At 44.8% G+C, this 24,557-nt stretch overlaps 1 protein-coding gene across 1 annotated transcript in view; it reads right to left on the bottom strand.

Annotated features, from left to right (window-relative positions):
- CHRM3 (cholinergic receptor muscarinic 3) overlaps window positions 1–2,416 on the bottom strand; it is a 528,683-nt gene extending 526,267 nt beyond the window's left edge. The window contains exon 1 of the mRNA XM_059715729.1: window positions 2,292–2,416. The gene's annotated coding sequence lies outside the window, so the exon portion shown is untranslated. The remainder of the gene's footprint in view (window positions 1–2,291) is intronic.
- Window positions 2,417–24,557: the final 22,141 nt, after the last annotated feature.

Below are 24,557 nucleotides of genomic sequence, written 5' to 3'. Positions count from 1 at the left end.
GTTTTGATCATGTAATTTTAGTTCCAGAAATATTAATAATACTGTATATTATGTAGGCAAGCAGGTGGTAGAATATGCCTTAAATTAAAATGAAATCTCAATTTCAGGCAGTACAAGAGAGAGAAAATGGATTGCATTTGATGTTACGTGCTAGACTTAAAAGACAAGTTTAGGGGATGTAAAGGAAATAGCTTCTAACAGGATATATATTTGTGCGAAAATAATTCAGAGACATGAATGTACATGTTAAAACACTTTCTAGGGTAAATTACTATATATTACTTAAAAAAAATAATCAAAGGCATCTTTCAAAGATCCCAGCCAAATATTGTTCAAGACTGATCAAATACAAAAGCACAAAATTGAATTTCAGGGTGTCGTGACAGAAGGCATTAAGGTTAAAGAGCACATCCAAAAGAGGAGGCACAGAAATTGCAACCTGCATTGGTGAAACTGGAAGCAAACCCACTATTCCATGTTAGTGTTTGCCTGGATTATGTCATTAATGTTGTTATTAGCATCCAGGCAGATTTTACAAGTCAAACATTTTATGTGAATGCTTTTCACTAGTTCCCTTGACATGAGCCAACCGTTCCCAGAAAATCCAAGCCACCACAATAAAAACGAAGCTTTTGCACTGAGACAGCACGAACCATAAGAGCTAAATTTTATTTCACCCCCCCCCCCCCCAATAAAACCAGGCATCTTCAAAGTCAGCCAGGGATTCAATTCCTGCCCCCCACCAAAAATGGGGGGCAGGGGGGAAGGAACAACCAACCAACAAAAACTTCCAAGAACGCTGGCAACACTTCCACGCCACTCTCACTAGCTCCTGTCTTGAGTAACCAGCATGCTTCAGAGAAGAAGCATCTATATACCTCTGCTTTTTCTTGTGTGTCTGTGTGTATGCCTCTGCTCTGAAGTGTGCTTGTTACTCAGGTAATACATATACTGTCTAGAGGTATACATATATATATATATATATATATATATATATATATATGCTTTCCCAAATATATGTGTATGTATATTTGGAAAAGCAGAGGCACATATCTACCTATTTAGATAGATATCTCTATATATAAATATATATAGATATATACACACACACCTATATATAAATATGTATACATGCCTCTGCTCCAAAGTGTACTGCTTACTCAGACAAATATATATCTGCCTCTGCTCTGAAGCATGCTAGTAGCTATGTATATGGAAAGCTACAGAACTGGCTAGACTTATGGAAATCTCAGCGCGACCACCCTGTGGTTCCAGGGCAATTTCAGCAAACTAAACACTGTCCGACCAAACCCCACAGAGGCAGATGAAATCAAGCCACAGCCCATTCTTCAGGGGCTCTGCTGTCTGATGCCCCCAGGAGTGCTTGGTGGCTGACACAGGGTGGCATTAAGCCTCCCCGGCCCCACCACATACCCACCAAGCACCACCCTATTTTGGGGAGGTGGTGTCTTTCCACCCAGCTCAGGAGATGACATTTTCTGCCTCTGTGGCTACTTCTATATAAGGCCAGCGCGGACAATTGGTGGGGCCGTGGCGTTGGTTTCTTTCTTCCCTTTCCCAAACACCCACAAGTCTTTGAGGTCAGGAGGGAAAGTGAGCCGGCTGGCGAGGCAGCCCCGCGGCTCCCAGGGCTCCGTCCCGCAGCCTCCCCGCTCGGCGCCCGCGGCTCCGCCGGAACCCGGGGGCTGCCCCGCGGCCGCACGCTCCGAGCCCGGCACCTCCGAGCCTCGGGCCGGCGGGGCGCGCGTGTGCGGGCGGGAGCCAAGGGCGCTCCCGGCAGGTGCGGGAGCCGGGCTGGGCGCTGACCTGGGGGTGACCCAGGGGGTGACCCCGCGCGCGCGCGCACACACTCACAAATAGACACGCACACCCAGGCACAGACACACCCAGCGATATATACACACGTACACACCCAGACACAGACACGCACAGATATACACACACACGCACACAGATGCACACGCACACCCAGGCAGACACAGATAGACACACACACACCCAAGCACAGACACGCACGCATACACACTCACGCACACACCCAAATACACATACTTCCCCCCGGCACACACACGCACACACACAGATGGACACGCGCGCGCGCGCACAGACACACGCACACCCAGGCGCACACCCAGATAGACACGCGCGAGCGCACAGACACGCGCAGCCACACGCACACACGCGGCCCGGCGGGAGCGCACCGCCGGCCGGGCTCCCCGCTGCCCGCCGCCCCGCCCTGACTTTCCCCGCAACTTTTCCCCGGCTCCTACCTGGCTGGCGCGGCGGGTCCAGGTGCGTGCCCCGCTCCGCCGTCGGGGGGCTGCCGAGCCCGGCGGCGCCTAGGAGCGGGCTCCCCGCGGCCGCGCCATGCCCCGCGCAGCACCTGTGCCCGCGCCGCCAGCCCCGGCCCTCGCCGCCCCGCGCCCCGCGCCGGAATGTGCGGAGCCGCCGCTCCGCCAGCAGCTCCCGCCCGCCCCGCGCCGCCAGGCAGGAGCGCTCCCAGCGCCGCGCTCATTGGCCGCCCGCCGCTGACCTCACCGAGCGCAGCCCCCGCCCGCGCCCGCTCCTGCCGAGCCTCTAGTCGAGGGGCGCCCAGCCGCTGCCTCCCTGCCCGCGCCACGCCGGGCGGGCCCTGCCCTCTGCCCCCCCCCCTCCCTCCTGCCTTGGAGGCTTCCCCTCTCCTTGGAGTCCACCCCACGCCTTCCCCTTCTTCCTCCCCCCCACCCCATGAGCCTCCTAGAAAATGAGGGTTGGAGGGCACCTCAAGACGGGCAGGGAATCCCACCCCTTGCCCAAAGCAGGACCAGCCCCAACTGCATCAGCCCCGACAGGGCTTTGTCTACCCGGGGCTTAACAACCTCCAAGGATGGAGATGCCACCACCTCTGGGTAACCCGTTGCCTTTACTCCCCTTCTCCTGAGAAAGTTTGTCCTCGGATCTAACCTAAACTTCCCCTGCTGCAGCCATTGCAATGCCTTGCTCTGTTATCTCTCTTGCTGCAACCACTGCTCCTTGATCTGTCATCTGCCCCCCCTGAGAACAGGTTAGCTGTATCCTCTTTCCAACCCCCCTCCCCCCCCCCGGTACCCAGGTTGTAGCCCTTTTGGTCTAGAGGCACGAGCAACCAGGACTCATGGTAGAGGTGATATCTTTTGTTAGACCAACTAATTTTTTCAAGAAAGAAAGAGGTTTGTAAAAATCTAGTTGGTCCAATAAAAGATATCACCTCTACCACGAGTCCTGATTGTTTAAACCCCCCTTCAGGTAGTTGACGGCTGCTGTTAAATCAGCCCCCAGTCTTCTCTTCTGCAGACTAAAGAAGCCCAGGTTGTTGCCCTGTTGGTCTAGGGGCAAAAGCAATCAGGACTTGTGGGAGAGGTGATATCTTTTGTTAGATCAACTAGATTTTTGCAACAATTATTTTTTTGTTTTTGCAAAAATCTAGTTGATCTAATAAAGGATATCACCTCTACCATGAGTCCTGATTTGTTACTTCCCCCCCCCCCCCCTCCTTTTCAGGTATTTGTAGGCTATTTAATCCCCCTTCAGTCTTTTCTTCTCCAGGCTAAAGAAGACCAGTTCCCTCAGCCTCTCCTCGCAAGTCACATTCCCGTTTCCCGCCCTACCCAGTCAGTCCTGTCACCTCTCACTTCTGTCCTCCCTGTCCCAACTCTGTTGTGTTTCCCAGGCACCCCCTGCCACTTCCGTAATTTGCCACTGCATTCCTTCCACTCCTTCACTTCTCTTCCGAATCCATGACATCTGCTTCCTAGCCCTGCCCTTATAATATGATTCTCCTGAAAACCCATCCATTTCTATTCCACTTTCCCTGCGGTTGTGATTTAGTTTTATGCCACCTTGCCCCCTAAATGTTCCAGTAAGAGATGGGGCCATCCAATAGGAAGTATAATGAAAAAAACCTATCCCTGCCCCAAAGAACTTAAAGTACAAATATAAGATGAGAGGGCTGGGGCACATGACTTCTGGGGAGATGCTGAGGGAACTGGGCTTATTTAGTCTGCAGGAGAGAAGGCTGAGAAGGGATTTAATAGCAGCCTTCAACTACCTAAAGGGAGGGTTCCCAAAAGGATGGAGCTAGGCTCTTCTCAGTGGTGGCAGATAACAAGGAGCCATGGTCTTAAGTTGCAACAAGAGATGTTTCAGTTAGATATGAGGAAAAACTTTCTCACTAGGAGGGTTGGAAAGCATTAGGACAGGTTACCTAGAGAGGTAAAACCTCCATCCTTGGAGGTTTTTAAGACCCGGCTAGACAAAGTTCTGGCTAGAATGATCTAGTTGGGGATGGTACTGCTTGGAGCAGGGGGTTGGACTAGATGACCCACTGATCTCCCTTCCAACCCTAATTTTCTATGATTCTAAGATGACAGACATCAAATGGATAAAACAACCAGAGAGAGATGGGAGCCTCAAGAGCACAAGATAATGTGATGCCTAATCATGATGATGATAAGTGCAGTTAAATGCAGTCACAGATCATAAACTGCCCAACCAGTTTCAAGTGCTTTGTAGCAGTGCAGAAGTGAGCTTGAAGTTGACTTCTGAAAGGAGAAATTTGGCTTGGATTTATTCTTTACATTCATAGAAAATGGCAAGGGAGAAATAGGGCTGTGGGAATATTTCCCCCCATATATTCCAGTTCTAAAATATTTTAAAATATGAGGGAAGCGGGGGTTATTTCCCAGTTGGTGTTGATGAAAAATGTTTATTTTGACTGCAATTATAATATATTATATATGCACAGCTGAAACTTGCCATAAGAATGCCAGAGGCTCAGAATATATTTTCATATATTTACAATTAGCTAGTCTGCCCCTCGTTAAATTTTAAAAGTAAAAATATAAATTCTGAAAGATATTTGTTAAAAAAGTATTGATTTGAGGTTTTCACCACATCATTAAAACACCAGGCAAAACATTTGGTAACAGAGTACCAATGACTCTACCCATTTGTGTGCTACATTATCATGGTATATTACTGTCTTATACACGTTCACAGAAGATCAACTCTGTCATAAAAGACAAATTACCCCTTCAAATGATTTCAGTATAAAGGGAACTTAGAAAGAAAACATTCTTTAACCTCACACTTTGTATGCCTTATTTTGAAGTTGCTATGGTATTAAGACACAACAGGGTGTGCTTTATTTGTCCATTAATGCATATCTTGGGTGTATGTAAAGCAGAAGGTTTCAGCTCCATAAAGCCTAGATTAATATGATCAAGAAAGTGCACCTTGATGTGTTTTATGTAATAATTGCCAATTTTATACCACATTTATCCAAAGTTCCCCACATACTGACAACTTGGAGCCCAAAACTACAACCTTGATGCACAGAATCAGTTTCATAAGTAAGGAGTGTGCAGCCACCCAGAGTCTGCAGTGAAGTGCAGCCAGCCACACTACTAGGAGGTAGATAAATGATATAGTTATTCAAGCTTGAAGCCACTGAGTATACCATAACTAATAATACAGCACTAGTAAGTTTATAATAATACTTTTTTATCTTAAAACATACCAGAAGAACTTAAATGTCAAGTGGTCACGATTGAAGGTGGTTGATTTTTTTTGAAAATATAAACCCAAAATTTGCAAAACTTATTAAAATATTTTTGAGTTATTATTTACTATTTTCATTAGTTTGTAGAGTGACTGACATTTTTCAAGATCCAGTATTTATATGATTTTTTCATGTGAAAAGTTTAATTTAGTTGTGAACAAGTTTTCTATACTTTTGACCTATTCCTGTTATGACCTGTATTTTACTTCCCATCTAAAGAAAGTATCAGCAATAACGACAAGTCCTATAGCATTAAGTTAGGATTCCAAGGGATTTTGGAGTGCCAAATATTAAAAAATCCATGGGAATCCTGAGGAGCACAGATTGTCCTTGGAATTTCACTACCTAAGCACTGTGCAAGCTCAGTTGTGCTTACTAAATGAAATGTGACAAGTCACTTGCAAAGGTCTCACTACAGTTTTAAAGACTGCATTAAAACATAACTATTTTTCCCTTTTTATGCTGCTCTTACTCTAATTCAAAATATCAAATAGGTATACAGATGATTTGACTATCTTTTCTCTACTGAGTTTTGGGGTTTTTTTACTTCAACCATTACATTTACATAATAGCTCCATTGTGAGCACATACTATGTAACTACAATTATCTAATGGCATATACCAACTATACTATAGTTGATGATATACCATAGGGATATAACATCAACATAATTTAAAAAGGGAAATAAGAATTTGATTTTAGGAAAGTGATATCAAATACTCACTGATTTATATCCAATATATGCTACTGATTTCTGAAGTCAGGGCAGAGATGGGATCTCTTTGTACAATAGGGCATACAGCATACATGAAATGAAACATATTGTATTATCTCAGGCAAATGATCTGAGGTCACTCACTTTGGCATTAACAGTGATTTTTTCTTGCTTTTAGATACATAGCAATGCTTTGTAAATCAAGGCCTTGTTACTTAAGGCACATTCTGTGACAAATATGTTTAACCTTGAGACAGACAAAATGAGCATTTAATGTAAGTGTATGCGCATTAAAATCCAAGAACTTCTTGTTCTATACTGTCTTATATTAAAAAAAAAAAAAAAGGTAAGTATCAAGACAGTCAGAAACTCTCTAGGGAAACAAGGTGGGGGAACAAATGGTGCCTGCCATCATAGTTAAAAAATATTTTAAGATATATCAATTAATTTTAATTATAATTTTGTCCAAGCAGGGGCTAAGGATCAGGCCCATGTAGTTAAATTATATGTGTCTCTGAAAAGTTTATTGGAAAAAGATCACCAAAGGAGCAATTCATCAATTAAGACACCAGGCCTATTTAAAGATTTATTTAAAATTTGAGTTTCAGAAAAATCAGTGGGCTCTCATATAGCAATTTTTATACTTAATGAATAGTTTCTCATGAAATACCACTGGATATATCACAGGCCAATTTGGGGTTAAAATTGATTACCATGTTTTAATTATCTGGTTTGACTCACATTTCACTTATATAGGAATTTAAGAAAGGGACTTCTTGGGTCACTGAGTCCAGGTAATGCTGTCCGATAATCCAATAATAATAATTTTTTCAGGTTCTATTTTACAAGCAGTCAGGTTTCATTCCCCACTACCATTTCAATTGGAAGACTGCTCCAGAAACTTACTACTCAGATTTTATAAACCTTTCCCCCCCTAATTTGCAGTTTAAATAAATCCATAGCCAGATTATGTCCGTTTGTTCTTACGCCAACATTCTATTTTAGTTTAAACAGTTCTCCTTCCTCCCTGGTGTTTTCCCCCAGTGTCTTTACAAAGAAGCATCATATTCTTTCTCAAACGTTGTTTTGATAGTCTAAATATGCAAAGTGGGTTTTTTTGTTTTCTCTTATAAGATGGCCTCTCTGAAACCCTAATTATTTTAGTAGTCCCTCTCTGCACCTGATCCAGTTTGTATTCATCTTTAAAGGATATTGGTGAATAAAATTATACACAGAATTCCAGATGAGGTCTTTTCAGTGTCTTGTACACTGGCGCCACTAATACTTTTCCTCTCTCTGCTAACCTGATATATTATAGGATCGCATTTGTCTTTTTCATAACCACATCCTATTGGCAGCTCATAGTCATTCTGTGATTGACTAGCATATCCAGGTCTCTCTCTTCTTCTGGGTTTTTTTTATATAACTGATAAATCCAAGTTATTAGCAGAAGTTCTTTTTATTAATCCCTAAGTGCACAGCCTTACATTTCATACTATCAAATTTCATCCCATGGCTATATTCTAGTTCAAGATTATCCAGTTTTTCCTATATGAAATTCTGATGCTCTTGTGTACTGGCAGGGCCTCCCAGTTTTATGTCAGCAGCCATTTCATTGCCAAGCTCCCGCTTTTTGTCCAATGTAATTGATGAGGATATTAAATAAGATTAGTCTTCAGACTTATCCTTTAGGAACTGCACTATAATGTCCCACCAGCCTGATACTTTCTCTTTCACTACAACTCATTCATCTCCATTTTAACCAGTTGCTTGTCCACCTTATAATTTTTGCATTCATTTTGCCTTTCCTCAATTTAAGTAATAATTTATCATGTGGTACCATATAAAATGCTTTACATTAGTGCAAAAAGGCACAATTCCATCAAAGTCTATGAAATTACACTAGGAAACTATACCTGAAAGGGGAAAAAGGGGAATCAGGTCCTATCATTGGCTCAGAGTTCATTGAACTCCGGATGGATTAGCTCATTGGCATAACTTGTCTAGAAAGCAATGCATCTTATCTAAAAAAGCTATCAAGTTAATCTGTCATGATCTACCTTTAGTAAACCCATGTAGCATTTGATTCCACTTTCTATGCTTTACATTCATGCTAAAAGGCACAATTCCACCAACGTCAATGAAATCATACTAGAAAATTATACCTAAAAGGAAAGAAAAAAGAAGCAGGTCCTATTATTGGCTTAGTGTTAAGGGAAAGCAAATATGCTATATCCTATAGTATTTTTGTTCAAAAGCCAGGTAATACTGCTGATTCACCTTTTCATGCTATGGATCATCACTGCTGCAACACAAAAAGCAAAAGAAGAATCCCTCTAATTTGTGGAGTTTTTCATTGCTTAATAGATTTAGTGAATATGTTTTAATTTAATTTTCATACTGAATCACAGAGAATATCAAATAATTGTTAAACTGGTACACAATTTTTTTTGCTGGCTAGCAGAGCTGGTAGCTTTTGCCACTATACACACACATATAGACATGCATGTGTGTGTGTAGGGGGGTATACATAGAGATTAATTACTATATATTTGCATACTTAGCTGCCAAATGCTACCAACTATGCTAGCAACCACAGATAATCTTCTAACACAGAAAATTGTAATGATTATTGTAATGGTATACAATTTTCTGTGGCGGCAGATTATCTGTAGTTGGTAGCATTTGGCACTATATTCACTATATAGAGAGTGACAAATGCTACCAACTATGCTAGCAACCACAGATAATCTGCCACCACAGAAAATTGTATAACATTGCAATAATCATTTGACTATATACCTCTACCAGTTATCAGTATGTAAAGATAAACATTGTCTATGTGGAAGGAGTCCAGGTTACATAAAAATGGTCTAATCAACAGCTGGCCACTTAAAAATAATGGGATCTGCATTTTTTGTAGGCTTGGGGAGAGGAGTCGAATTTTCAGCCCATGAGTAGAATTTTTTTTTTCAGGATTTTCTTTCAATTAGTGTAATATATTTAGGGTAAATGAAATAAAAATATTTTGGTGCCTGGAAACTAGAGACATTTTCTGAGGAGAAAAATAAATCTGTAAGATGTTCAGAGCAGCTAGGAGCATAATCTTATCTTCTTGGCCAACCTGCACAATTTATGAAAGATGATGTGAAGTGTATTTAAAATCCCAAAACTTCATAAAACACTGAAGCAGTCAACAAGAAGAAAATAGATTAAATGAACTATACAGAATAACACTGCCAATGTAGAAGTCCAAGAGGCAAATTAGTATGGATCTCCCCAGTCATTCAGTGTTACAAAATGTGTGTGTTCATATCCTGGCCAACATGCCAACAGTTATGGAACTGGAGCAGGGATACGTACATTTACAATACAATCCCAAAACTGTAGCCATTCAAATCAAGAAAGTCAGACTCAGATCCCAGTCCAAAACTTGCTATGTCAGCCCCTTGATAAGGTCAACAGAACACTTAATTGTCCTTTGGTTGTAACCTATAGCACCCACTTGAACACCTAAGACATATCACTAATAACCTCCAACCTCCTCTGGAAAATGACAACTATTTCAGGGTACCTATTGTGGCTTACACTCAGTGCCCCCACCTCCCAATCTCAAATAGCATCTCCTTATATAGGCTACCTAGCATCTATTCTCACAAAACCACCAGCCTTGCAGTGGAACCTAGATGTCAACTGTGCCACATCATCAACATAGACCACATAATGACTAGACTAAATAATATGGATTTTAACTTCTGAGGTTCATTCACCTGCTCCACTACCAAAGTTATATGTGCCATTACCTGCTTACAGTATCCCTCTGCTGTCTGAACTGAACAGACCAGATAATTCCAAGGAGGAAAAAAATGAATGGACACCTTGGATTCTACAGACACTATTAATGTACTTCAAGTTTCCTATACAGTAAAATAAGGCACAATGGGTGTGGTCCCAGTGACACAATCCTGGCAGTGCACAGGTTGTTTCCAACTGTACTGCACAGTAGCAATGAGCTATTGTGTAGTAGCTCATTGCTACTGTGCACTAGCATCAGCCTCACAGTTTGTGCCCACCGATGCTACACCACTGTAGCGACAAGCTACGTCACCATATCTCATTCCTACACTGACTTGTGTAGATGCGCCCAGTATGCTTTCCCCAGGAGCACATCTACAAGTGCACCCACTGGGACCAAATTTGCTCCCAATAGAAGTAGTTTGGTGCAGGGCTACTCTTCTCCTGCTCCTCCCCACTTCAGCAGCTAGGTGCCAGCCCCCAGCTGGCAGGGGGCTCAAGGGTCAGGCCTGGGCTCTGTGGGGCCAAGGGAGCTGTTCTGTCTCTGGAACAGCTGCCTCCCAGCCCCTGCCCCGATAGACAGATCAGGACAGGGGCTGGGAGACAGGCAGTTGCCTGGGGCAGGAAACAGTTTCCCAGCCCCCATCTGCTGATAAGGGCACAGGGCTGGGAAGCAGTGTGGGGGAGGGGAAAGTTCCCTGCCCCCTCCCTTCTGCCTGGGCTGACCAGCAGCAATTTGCTCCCATTCAGCTGTCTACATGTGTGCTACTGCATAGTAGCTACTGCATGGTAAATCTACTACCTGTAGCTACAGGTAATAACCAACCATGCAGCAGACTAATTTACTGTACAGTAAATTTTGAGCACATGTAGATGGTGACACTACTGCACAGTAGATTAATCAGCCCTGCCCTTTATGACTCCTACGTTCCTATAGGTTTCTTTTTTGTTTGTTATTCTCTTTAACCATCTTTGCCTTTCTCAGCTCTGCCCTTTCTCCTTCTTTTCACCTTCTCCTCTTTCCCTCTCTTTTGTATCCATTCTACTTGTTACCTTGCTCTCTATGGCTGCTTGCAGTCTTCACAGGCAAGATCAGCTCCCAGACTGCTGCACTGGGTAGCACAGTTTGGGGAGGAGGTGAGCAGCCCTCAGTGGTGAAAGAACAGGTTAGGGACTACTTAGAAAATCTGGATGTGTACAAGTCCTTGAGGCCAGATGGGATGCACTCGGGGGTGCTGAGGGATTTGGTTGATGTGACTGCAGAGTCACTGGCCATCATCTTTAAAAAATCATGATGATCAGGAGAGGTTCTGGATGATTGGAAAAGGGCAAACATAGTGCACATATTTAAGAAAGGGGAGAAGGAGGATCCAGGGAGCCTCACCTCACTCCCTGGAAAAATCATGGAGCAGATCCTCAAGAAATCCATTTCTAAGCACTTGGAGGAGAAAAGAAGGTGATTAGCAGCAACAGTTAACATGGATTCACCAGGGGCAAGTCATGCCTGACCAATCTGATTGCCTTCTATAACGAAGTGACTGGCTCTGTGGATGCAGAGAGACTGGTGGCTGTGGTGTACCTTGATTTTAGCAAAGCTTTTGATATGGTCTCCCACAAATTCTCACAGGGAATCTAAGGAAGCATGGGCCAGATGAATGGATTGTAAGGTGGATAGAAAACTGGCTGAAGCATCAGGCTCAGAGAACAGTAATCAGTGGCTTGATGTCTAGTTGGCAGTTAGTATCAAGTGGAGTGTCCCAGGGGGAGGTCCTGGGGCTGGTTTTGTTCAGTGTCTTCATCAATGACCTGGAAGATGGAATGGAGGGCACCCTCAGCAAGTCTGCAGATGACACCAAGCTGGGAGTAGTAGTAGATAAGATGGAGGGTAGGGCTAGGATTCAAAGTGACCTAGACAAATTGAAGGATTGGGCCAAAAGAAATCTCATGAGGTTCAACAAAGACAAGTGCAAAGTCCTGCACTTAGGAGAGAACAATTCCATGCACTGTTACAGTCTGGGGGCTGACTGGCTGACAGGAATCCCCATGTTTAAAGTAAACTGTCATTATTTGGGGCATTTCTTAACATCTGCAAGCAGCCTATATATCCTTTTCTAGCATCTGTTGAATTGAGTCATTGCTTACAAAAGTTTATGCATCTCTGCTTCAGTTAGATTATGGGTCAGATTACACATTACAATTAGACCACACTAAGAGCACTTAAAACTTGAACAATTGCACATTAAGGTTCATTAACAGGTGTTAAGGGATCTCTAGACATCTTTAAATTATGTTGCCTTGAGCAAGGATTATTTCTGAGCTGTACTACCCACCTCAAGTCAAATAAACTTCTGCCTGTTCACCTGAGAGAAAACCACCAATTTGTGGTCCTCCTGTATCTCAGGAGGCACTACTGCCAGGTGGACTAGCTATCATCCAGGACTCTACAGCCCTCTTAGCTAAGGACAGCTGGGCAGCCAGCGAGTGGGGAGGGAGTCAAAATGGGTGAAGAATGCAGGAGGGGTCAGAGGCAGTGGATCATGGGCAAAGGAAGAAGGAGGCCAGGAGTAGAGGAGGGAAGAGGAATGTGTCAGGGGGAGAGGAGGAGTGGGTGGTCAGGGAGCTGCTGGTCTTCTATCCCCTTTATCCCCCACATCACCTCACCATCCCCCAAAACACCCCTACATATGTGGATCTGCCACCTGGATCACCACCCTGACACCCTAATCAGCCTCCAATCTCCCCCTTTGCCCCCTAGATCATCCCATGCCACCAATCATCCTCTCAATCCCCAGATAACCCCCACCACCCTGATTCCCCCACTCCCCAGATGACTACCCTGCCAACCCACTCTCCCTCTCCGCCCCCCCGTTGCACCCTGCTCCCTGAATCACCCTCTCCACCCCCAATCAGCACTTTCAGCCTCAATAACTGTGCTGCTTAGCCACTCTGATCAACTTGAAAGTGGCAAATGTGGTAGTGCTGGGTTCCCCTTCCTGCCTGCTCCAAGGCTCCCTGCAACCTGTGCTGACCTGTCTGCCTGGATCCAACCCCTTGGGTGCCAGAGATGAAGAGGGGGCAAGGAGATGTGAAAGGCTGGCTGGCAGTGACTTAGCCCAGGGGTTTTGAAAGGGCAAAAGATGATTGGAGGACTTGGGATTCCCTTTCTGTGGGGGCTGAGGGGGGATCGAGGATCAGGAGTCTTTGGGAACGCTAGCTGGGGTTGTGGCTGCGATCCCGTGACGGGTAGATGGGTACTCTCTATCACCGGAGTGGAATTAGGCACAGATGAGACACATATCAATTGGAAAAACAGAGGTAGCTTTACTTACACTGTAGAGTCATATACAGCGCAGGCAATCGTAGTTGCAACAATTCTATTCTTTAATCGGTAATCGAGGAGCTCTTGTAGACCGGGTAGCTCGGGTCTAACTCGGGCATGCAACACGGAGGATAGGTCGCAAGGCTTCGCCGATGGGGAGTCGTTGGCAGGTGATCAAACTGCCGGAGTTCCACTCCAGGGGGAATCGCGGAGTTCTCCAACTAGGGCGGAAACGCCCCTAACCTTTTATACGGCTAGCGAGCCAATTGCCAGCTGCCACGTGGGAATAATTTAACATTGGCCAATCGTATTATGCAAATCTGCATTTCCTCAGCGGGAACTCTATCCACGCCGGAACTCTTCACCATGCCGAGACTTCCCCTGCCTTACCGTGCCTTGTGCTAGAAAGTTCCACTGTGTCGAGGCACTGATCCAAATCAGCTCTGACATGCCCCCTTGCCGAAGACACAGTTGGGACTTGAAGCACGTGCACGCCATCCAAGTTATCACTCCTTTTTAAAGATAACCGACTATGTACAAAAGTATACAATGACAGTAGTTCGTCCTCTACGAATCAAACCAAATAGTAACCAACACACACACACACACACACATCAATATATTGGTCACAAAAAGTTCAATCACGAGGAGTTCAATAGGTGTCATAGCGGGGTCACACGTCAGACGACCTCTGAGTCTCTCTTTCTTTCTCTGGATCTGCTTCTGACACATATCTTGAACCTCGGGTAGACCTGTAGAAAAAGGAATTCTTAGACACTATTAATCAACTTATATAACACTATGCATATGGAGAGGTAATCAGATCTCTTCTCTGGGTTCCCCGCTCTCCTTCAAGCACGTGACACAGGTGCTTGAACTCGACTCATCTCCGGATGGCTCTTGCACACCCCTAAATGCACCGTCATGAATGACGATCCACACACGGACACTGCGTTGTCTTGTCCTAGCACGATGAGGACGCTCCGGAGTCGCTGTCTAGATCCTTTGGACACTGGAAACCCAACTCACGGGCCAACTACCATTGACCTTCATCTCCCAGGATCCGCAGCTGTCGCTTCGTGAGTCTGGAGTGGTGCAACAGGAAACCAAACATAATCCTCTCCTCTTTCGGCCTCTGCGGCGGTTGCCACACTCGCTCTGGGTCATTCAAAGTCCCTGTGTCTGACTTCATGAGCGCTTGGATTCGTGGAAGCTGTCGCAAAAGGCTGCAGGCCGGTTGGCCAGCTAACGGGTTGAGGAAGGGTCGAAGGACGGTGGACCAACACACATCGTTCCTCCCTCCATACACCTCAACACAAGCCTCTATGCTGTCAAAAGTTACTGGAACAGTTCCAGGGTTTTGCAGGTAGCGATGCGGCCATGGTCTCCGCTGCTGTGTCGGTGTCAATCCCAGCGCATGCTCCCTGGGGTTCCAGGAACCGTACGAACTTCCTATCACCGCCAGTAGGATCTGCTCTGCACTGATCCTCACTGGACGACCCTCATGCCAGACGTGGGGCTTGTGATCCACTTGACCCGTGATGAGTGCTGGGAGCGGAACAGGCCAGTGAGTGTTATACGTGAGCCACTCTATATCAGTGGTGTGTCCTCCACTCCATGAGGCTTGTCAAGTGAAGAAACTAGCCTCTTCTAGATCAAGCAGGTCGGATCCAAACTCCATGACCAGACGTCCTAACCATACAGCCAAGGTCTCATCGGGCTTAATCTTCGACTCTGTACACAGTTCCTGTAGCTCAGTCCAGGTTCTAGTGTGATGGGTGGTATGGATTGTCTCCCACACTCGGCTGCTTGCTGCAGCAGAACACGTAGCTGCTGTCGAAACTGCTGCTGCATCTGTGGAGAGGGGCGGATGTTCTCTGCTCACTGCCCCCTCCCCGTGGAAAGGAGGCGGGACTGCCGGAAGCGACGTTGCGTCAGTGGGCGGGGTCGCCGGACGGGTTCCCGCCAATTCTCCCGAAGCTCCTCCCTTCTCTTCCGGTTCCAGGCAGCTCGCTCCTTCCTCAGCGCCATCTTGGAGTGGCGTTGACTCGGGGCTTCTCTCCTCTGCCACTTCTTGTGCCGCCGGAACGGCCGCGAGCAGTCGGGCTTCTAGGTCTGCATTCCTCCACAGCAAAGTTGTCACAGCGCGAAGCAACACATCCAATACTCTCTCTCTTTTATCCCTCGGGGCTACATTCGTATGGCCTCTCAACCCGAGCACCAGCAGGGGGTTAAACCGATCAGCCGTCGTCGGCTCCTCACCCTCCCGTGCGAGCTGCACGCAGCGAGCGAACTCCTGGCTGAGAGCCAGGTTCACATCTCCCGATTCCCATCTGGTGAGGTGTGCGGTGTTCCCTCTCTCCCAGGGCCTGAACTGGACTCTCTTGCTGCCCATCACACACCCGAACGCCTCGGGGTGCAGATGTGCCTCCCATACTTCCGATACCTCTTCTCCTTTTTCCTTCAGTGAAAGGTAGCCATCGATAAACCTTTCACCCACTCCGCCCGCCTGGTGATACGTGATGTGGGTGCCTAGTTCCTCGGAGCTGGCCACGTGGCGTCTCCCACTACGCCAGGGGCAACTTCTCACTAGCTCCTGCTCCATTAGATCTTCTCCAAATCCTGACTCCGATCCTGTCGATCCTAATCCCAATCCCGCTGATCCTGTTCGTGACACCAGTCTGGACCAGGATCCTGTTCGTGATGCCATGTGGGGGCCGAGGGGGGATCGAGGATCAGGAGTCTTTGGGAACACTAGCTGGGGCTGTGGCTGCGATCCCGTGATGGGTAGATGGGTACTCTCTATCACCAGAGCAGAATTAGGCACAGACGAGACACGTATCAATTGGAAAAACAGAGGTAGCTTTACTTACACTGTAGAGTCGTCTACAGCGCAGGCAATCGTAGTTGCAACAATTCTATTCTTTAATCGGTAATCGAGGAGCTCTTGTAGACCGGGTAGCTCGGGTCTAACTCGGGCATGCAACACGGAGGATAGGTCGCAAGGCTTCGCCGATGGGGAGTCGTTGGCAGGTGATCAAACTGCCGGAGTTCCACTCCAGGGGGAATTGTGGAGTTCTCCAACTAGGGCGGAAATGCCCCTAACCTTTTACACGGCTAGCGAGCCAATTGCCAGCCGCCACGTGGGAATAATTTAACGTCGGCCAATCGTATTATGCAAATCTGCATTTCCTCAGCGGGAACTCTATCCACGCCGGAACTCTTCACCATGCCAAGACTTCCCCTGCCTTACCGTGCCTTGTACTAGAAAGTCCCACTGTGTCGAGGAACTGATCCAAATCAGCTCTGACACCTTTCCTCACCAATCAGGCCACAGAGACTCACCCTCCATGTCCCCTGATTGGCCCTGTGGGTCACCTGGAGAGGGATAAAAGGGGCAGCACGGCTGACTCAGAGAAGAGACCAGTGATGGACCACAAGGAAGGAGCTTCAAGAAGCTGGCAAGAGCTGAGCCAGTGGGGCAGAAGCAGTTGCCCCAGAAGAGCCTGAAGGACTGGGACCTGCAGGCAGCACTGGAGTCCTCAGCAGCATGGCATGTGGCTGGTAGGAGAGGCTCCCCACTGGGCTCCAGGATCCCCTATGAGAGGCTGTGGGCAGCAGGAGAGGCTCCCCAGCTCCAGCAAGATCTGAGCAGCCACCTGAGAGGTTCCCAGCTCTGCTTCCAGATCCTCCAATCAGAGACCAGGCAGCTCAACATAAGGCCGGGGCTCCAGGAAGGTCAAGACCCCTCGCAGATTGGACAAGTACCAGTACTGGTGGCTATATAGCAGAGTTTCTGCCTGCCATGTGGGAGATCTGAGTTTAAGTCCCAACTTTGGTGACTTGGGGTGAGTGAGCTAGCAAGGAGGGTTTCCTTTTGCAGTGGAAAGGGGCCATTGTATTGTCTCCCTTTCTCCCCCTCCAGGTACCTAGGCCCTATATTCCTTGTCATTTGACATTTTGTATTTTGTGCCTTTTGCATTTCCAGTAATACCAACCAGTATTGTTTGTTCTGCTGTTTGTATTTTACATTTTGGTGAACCCTGTCTTTTGTAAACTGGATGAATATGTCTATGATTGTAAGTGTCTAACCTTTGCTGAATCCTGCCCCTTTGGGGCATTGTAGTGTCCCCTATACCCCCCTGGTTTATACTGGTTATATTCCCAGTATTGTTCCCTCATTAAAAGATATATTGTTAAGTCCCCATTGGTGGTCTGGCTCTGCTCTATAGGGGGAGGAGAGTCCCTACACCTCCCAAAGCGCTTGTGCACCTTCTTTGATCCCTTCAATTTGAGAGGGGGTACCTCTTGGAGTACTGCCTGGGTTACAGAAGTATCATAGTATCATAGTAGCTAGGGTCAGGAGGGACCTGAACAGATTATCTAGCCTGACCCCCTGCCACAGGCAGGAATGAATGTTGGGTTCACAAGACCCCAGACAGGTGATCATCCAACCTCCTCTTGAATTTGCCCAAGGTAGGGACGAGGACCATTTTCCTGGGAAGTTGGTTCTAGATTTTGGCCACCGTAACTGTAAAATATTGCCAGGGAATCAGAAGCTGCTGCACAGTCAGAGAGAACAGGCAGGGAGAGGGAGCCCTCCCTGCCACTGTGACTGCCACTTTTGTGCTAAAAAGTAATCTGGGACTAGAGGAGCTGGTGGAGGCAGAGGCGGTGATCAGGAGGATACTTCAGGAGGTGGGGATACAATCAGGTTGGCAGGGTGGTGATCTGGGTAGCAGGGGGAGAGTGGGGTGTCAAGGAGGGGGAAGGACCAATCGGGGGGGGGGGAGGGCAATCAAGGGGCTGATGGGGAGCAATGGTGATGAATCAGGGATGAGGGAGTGATCTGGGGCAAATGGATAGAATGGGTGGGCAATTCAGGGTTGAGGGGTGATCAGCGGTTGGAGGAACAGAGGTGGGGCAGAGAGGGCAATCTGAGTGGCACAGTCCCTCCCCCCAGCCTGTAGTACAACTAGACAGCTGGAAGCAGAGAAGTCATGGAGCAGACTTGCAGCTCCTCAACACACCCCTTTTCCCCAGCCCTCTAGAAGCAGGTCTGAGCAATGCATATTAGAAAAGATATTAACCCTTAATCTGCATGTGCTAATTGTAAAGAGTGTTCACACCCTACAAGGAACTACTCTACCTTGTCTTCTTTAATGAATAAATGTTATAGTCATTAGGACAGAACCTTATCTACCTATAGTCATTAGGAGGCACATTCCATTCCACTTATTGTCTGTCTAAATGGACACCTAAGGGTGATTCTATTCTATGCTGTTGACATCCTGAAAATGCATCTACTTTTGTAAAACACCTTCACTTACCCTGAAGACTGAGTCACAAAAAAACAGTGAGGAGGAGGAGAACTCACCCACCTTTCTCATTATCTTTTTTCAGGAATGCAAGCAGGGCAGAAGAGTCACACTGGCACCTCAGTCCACTTACATGCCTAATAGGTGGAATAGGATCTTGCCCTAGGTAACTACAATGCACTACTTAATTGCAGAGTATCTTCTTTTCAGAATGCAATGTTGGCATGACTTGAAAAATATTTCTACATGTTTAGTCCCATCAAGACAATTCTGCATTAGTCAAACAGTAAAAGGTACAGATTTTATGAAACTCGAAAATGCCACAGCTTTCCAGGAAACTACAGTATAGATGTTAAATTCAGTTTATCCTGTTTCAGAGAAAAAAACTTTTTGTCAAGGCTGAGAAACAGAATATCACTGCAGTAAAAGCAAGATCAGCGGCTATGTTATGATTGAGTAACTCAGAATAAAGCATTTTTAATCACCTGTCAGGCTCAAGAATTACATTTCAGCAATTGCAGAGTCAGGACAAGGAATATGTTTTCTCTTTTCAACTTCTACAATTTAAATCACAGTTGTTCCTTTCAAAAGCAGGTGACCAAGAAATGAGAGTATTTTCCAATAAATTGATGCTGCTTCTCTTATCATCTATCTCAGAGTTGAAAGGATATCAACCTGATATAAATTATATTACATTGATGAAGAAACTAACAGAGTATCAGCCAGGTACATCATAGATGGAAATAATGTTGCCCATCATAATTTCTGAGTGTTTAAGGTGGCCAAAATATTTTATTCTCACCATCTCATATTTGTTCAGATCTGGCTAAATCCAGAGTTTAAAAAAGATGATGCTATAATTAATTTGTTTTCCAGGAGCACAGACTGCAAATATTTGTCAACTTTAATCTCAATGCACTTTATGAACATTCATTGCACATTGGGAAGGAGTAGACTAGGCCTTGGGTACTTAAAGATATTTGACCTGCAATATTCTTTGAAACCAATGTGGGTTAGGCACCTAAGTAAGGATCTGAAGCCTGCCAGCCTTAAGCAGTTTTCAGAATAGAAGGAGAGAAAGGGAAAGGAGGGAGTTTGGTCTGGGTTTTTTTCAGCCCTTGCTGGAGGGTGGGGTGGGTGTATTGTATCCCCTTCCCTGCCCCGAGGTGGAGGGGCTCCAATTCACCCACCCTCCAGCACTGGTTGGGGAACCCCTAGAATGAGCTTTCTCTCCTCCTTTATCCACTTCCATTCTGAAAACTTTGCAGCTTCACAGGGAGAAGGGGCCATTGCTACGGGAAATGAGCTTCAAGCTCGCAGCTAGATACCCCTTCCTCCTGGAACCAACAGTGAACTTCTGTTTGGTCTGGGGGATCATTGTAACTAAGAATGCTTCCTGCAAAGTGCCGTCTGTTACAGTGGGGAGCTGCACTTCTGTCTGAACCCCATATGACTGGCTAAAGGTCACAGTGGAAGTTCATGACACAAAAGGAAACTAAAACCAGGCCTTCCAAATCACATCCCAACTACTGTACTGTTCTGACAGCCCAGAAGTCTCCATGTATAAGGAGAACTGTCAAAACATGTATTTAGAATTTTGTTTACTTCCAGTGTATATTTCTGAGTCCTGCTATGAGAAATAAATGGCCAGTTATCTATGGTATTGCATGAGGCACAGTAGACCATCTTGCACAAGGTATCTAGCCTACTTTACTGGGTCTTGGAAAACATTCTTCCAGGGAAGGTAGTTCTATAATGTTTATGTTAGCTTTGAACCATTTACCTTATTGTGAGTACATTGGAGATAAACACGCATTGACCTACCCACATCTGTCTCTTTAGCATAACCATTCCTGAGGTGTTTGGTCTTCTTCAAAATGTTTGGAATAGCTTTTAACCTGCCATGCTTTTATTTTTGATAGCTTTAAAGAAAGTGGAATGGCATTATTCCACAGGAACTAAAATGATTTTTTCCAGCCCTAGCTTTTCCATTAATACAAAATAGATTAAGACCCATTTTGACATGGAGCATAGGTTGAAGAAATCTGTATATAGAGTATGAAATTATCTGGAAAAGATATTTCTCACATTTCAACAGAAGTAAGTCCGTATTTCACCCACTTATATGAGATTTTTCCTTTATATCTCATGAGAATATTTACTTTTATAATGTCTAGTATTTTGGATCATCAACCTTAAAATGTTTCAAAAAGTATTGGCTACTTCTTATATTTAATATTTAATTCTCCAGCATTTCTGTTTGGGCATATATATGGGCATATTTGAAACAGTGTAGTAACTTCCATGGAGTTTGAAAGAAAAGGCACAGGTTACATGGGGAAATAGTTTGGAAAGGCATTGAGATGCCCATCTGTGTCTATCAGCCTGCAAACTTATCCAAGGATAAATTATTTTATCCCCAGGCAAAGTGCAATTGTTCAGATGTCCATGCCGGTTGTCCCAGGATAAATCCTAAAAATGTTTCCTAGATGAGAGTTAGTAACAGTTTATCCCAGGACATTGCAATGTACATCTATATAGTTATCCTGGGATTGCATAATTGAATCAGCGGCAGAAAAATAGTACTGCATTCAACCCTCACTAAAACCTGATCAGAAAGGTGATGTGTGTACCTGCTAATCATGGGCTTTTTGTGTTCTGGAACAAACACACGCACAACTTGTACAGGAATACATTTAAAATCTGTTCCTAGCTTCAGAAGAATAGCAAGGCAGCACTGCACCCAGAGCAGACATGATGCATGGAACAGTGTGGGATGTCACCATGTCAGTTGTGGTGGTGCGATCAGCTGCTGCTGTGGAGGTGATTATTTTGCACCTTTCTACAAAGGTGGCCTGCAGGGCTGCTGCCCCAGTCAGATCACAGCTTGGCTGGGCTACTGGTGTCCATGTGACTGACATGGTAACCACAGTTGCAGTAAATTGTTATTTTATATTGTAAATTATTATTTTTATACAGATCCAGTGTAGTTTCATAATCATGGAATCTTGTCATATTATTTCTCAGAAAAAAAAATAGAAACACAAAATTTGACATATACAACACTGAAAGGTACATAATTTGGGAAGTATACTATTATAGCAATACTACATAAAGAACTACTAATTATTTCACTCATATGACTTTCTATATACAATGAACTGTACATATTGTCTAAATATTGACCATAGATACTCAACACTGAACAGACACTCACAGAAAATATTTTTTTTTTGCCTTTATTTCAGAAAAAGAACAGGTGAATGTCAGTATTTTACATAACTGAAAATAGTCTAATTCATTTGGACAGAAGAAATGATTTAATGATTTAAAAGAATGTGATATGGATTAAAATGAAATAACCACAGGTTAATCTAAATATCTCATTGGTCTTGTTCTGAAATGGTCTCTCATGTTTTCATGTAATCCTGAAGACTTAAATACATACTTAACTTTATGCACATTAAGTAATCCTATTGAAGTAAATGAGAATATTTGCTGAGACATGCTTAATTCGTTGGAAAATGAGGGCTTACATTGTATCATTTGAAAATTTCCCCTTCTTGTTCCTTTGAGAAATTCTATACTTATAAACAGTTTTCATTCAACATGGATATAAGCAGGAATAGATCTGCGGAGCAGGAGGGGTAGGGGTGCTGTGGCATGGACACGCCCCTGTGTCAGTTGACCACACCATGGGAGAAGCAGCTTGGGACTTTTTTTAAGTCCCCCAAACAAGTAAGAATTCCCACAATGAGATTGGCAACAGTGGGTGGGTCTCTCCCCTCTGCCCAATACCCCTGGTGTTTCCTGCCAGCCTGGAGTCTTGGAGCCAAGTTGCAGCCACCCGTGAAGTACAGGTCACACACCCCCTTTCTAAAATCCTGAATGCACTTATGGTTACTAAATATTATCCAAGATGGAGCACAATTCAGAGTCAAGAGTTAATACAGGCTGCTCTGTTGCCATAAAGTATGAAGTGAAAAAAGTAAAATTGATTTATTCAAGTGTGAAAATTGGTAGCAGAATTGTGGAAGTGTTCTTGATCCACTTCTGTCTTCAGGTACTCAGAGGTTGACCTCCCAATGATCCCAATGTCTCCTACCCATTTCTCATTCATTATAAACTAGTAAAACAATGCATCAACTTTCATTATTGCTTTCTCCATGTTATTCCCATCTCGTACTAGATATGACAAAAATAGTCATTATTTTTTATCCATGAGATACACAACATCAATCATTAATATCACATAGAAGAGGCTTCAATTTTCTTAGCACTGATCTCCACCAGCTCACATTTGTAGGGAAAAAGAGTAGCTTTGCACCAGTCAAAACTTCTCATATTTCAGGATATCACATTTTTTTCCAGACTTTTGTAAGGGAGACCTTAACTGAGCAAGCCATTCCTAGTTCTCTTTCAGTTTCTTTGGAACAGACTTCTTGTTAAATAGATGTTATCCTGGACAACTGAATTCATCTGCTGCCTCTACAACCTGACATTCAGATAAAGTCCATATTCTTCTCTGTCTATACTGACTTCAGCATTGGCTTAACTGAATCAATGGAAAATATGAGATAGCTTACCCTTCAGTGAAAGTTGGCAAGAAAGAATGCACACGGACAGTTGCTATGGAATAGCTGATGCACTGTAAGTTTGCATCCCAGTTTACATTACAGTAACTTGTTCATGGACCCATACCTTGAATAGGATTAGCTTCTGTATGGTATATTTTGATTGCACTCCAGCTGTCTGTTATCCAAGAAGTGCTGTGAAACAGTTCATGGAACCTATGACTAACAGTTTCAGTAGTGAGCCAGGGATAGGGAGTTGAACAAAAGTTAATCATCAGCCACCTGGTTGTACCAAAGCGAAATGTGAAGAATCTGTTTTTAACACAGACGATGAAAGCCTCAAGCATTTTCCAACCTGTATCATTCATATGTATTGCTCACTGTAAAAAGCGTGTATAAAATTGCTTGCTTCTGCAGATGGAAAGCCAAGTCTTTTCATATACTTTGTCATGCCAGCTGGTCATACAGTCTTTTTATGGATAATAACAAACACATTATTTCCCAACTCTTTAACACAGACAAGAAAATATTCCTGTGCCATATCATGTCAACAGGGTATTGTAATGTGTAGACCACAAAGTAATAGGGGAGTCATTCCTGCTGGAACACTGCAAGATTAAACATGAAGATGATATTATTTAGCCCTTATCTTTAGGAAAACTCTCCTGAGATATTATTTATTTTCAGTCCCCAGGACAATAACACTGCTATTCAGTTCTGTAGGAAAAGATTTGCCAGATTTCCTAAGACTCTTAAATTAAGATGGGACTAGCTAAAGGACAGGTGTGTTCTAGCTGATTAGGATTGCTTCTCCATGTCCCCTAGGAAACATATATTGTTTCATTTAATGGAATGTACAGAGAAAAGATAGAAAGTAGTTTAGGGGTTTGCACCCGCCAGGCCTCGAACATCTTGTTCTGGGCTTCCTTAGTTTGAGTGTTCACAGGGACTCGCTTTGCCTTTGCAGGTGGTCTTACGGGAGGTCTTCACACATGCTGCAAGCTGCCCCTTTCTTGCCTGCCACGACTTTGAATCTCTTACAGTGTGGGGCTTTGTGCAGCGCAGTTGCCCTCATTAGATGCCTGCTCCTTTGGGGTCTTCCGTGAGGCTCTACCTCCCCTATACCTCGCCCTATACCCAGCCCGGTGGATCACGGTTGCTTTTGTGGCTGACCTTGTGCTCCACGATCACTCCCCAAACAACGAGCACCCCGCTCGCCTTCTCACTTTTCCTGCT

The sequence above is a fragment of the Alligator mississippiensis genome, chromosome 1, assembly GCF_030867095.1.
Source record: "Alligator mississippiensis isolate rAllMis1 chromosome 1, rAllMis1, whole genome shotgun sequence".
Taxonomy (NCBI): domain Eukaryota; kingdom Metazoa; phylum Chordata; order Crocodylia; family Alligatoridae; genus Alligator; species Alligator mississippiensis.
Note: the sequence above shows the minus strand (reverse complement) of the source record. Positions and strands in the feature narration are given on the sequence as shown.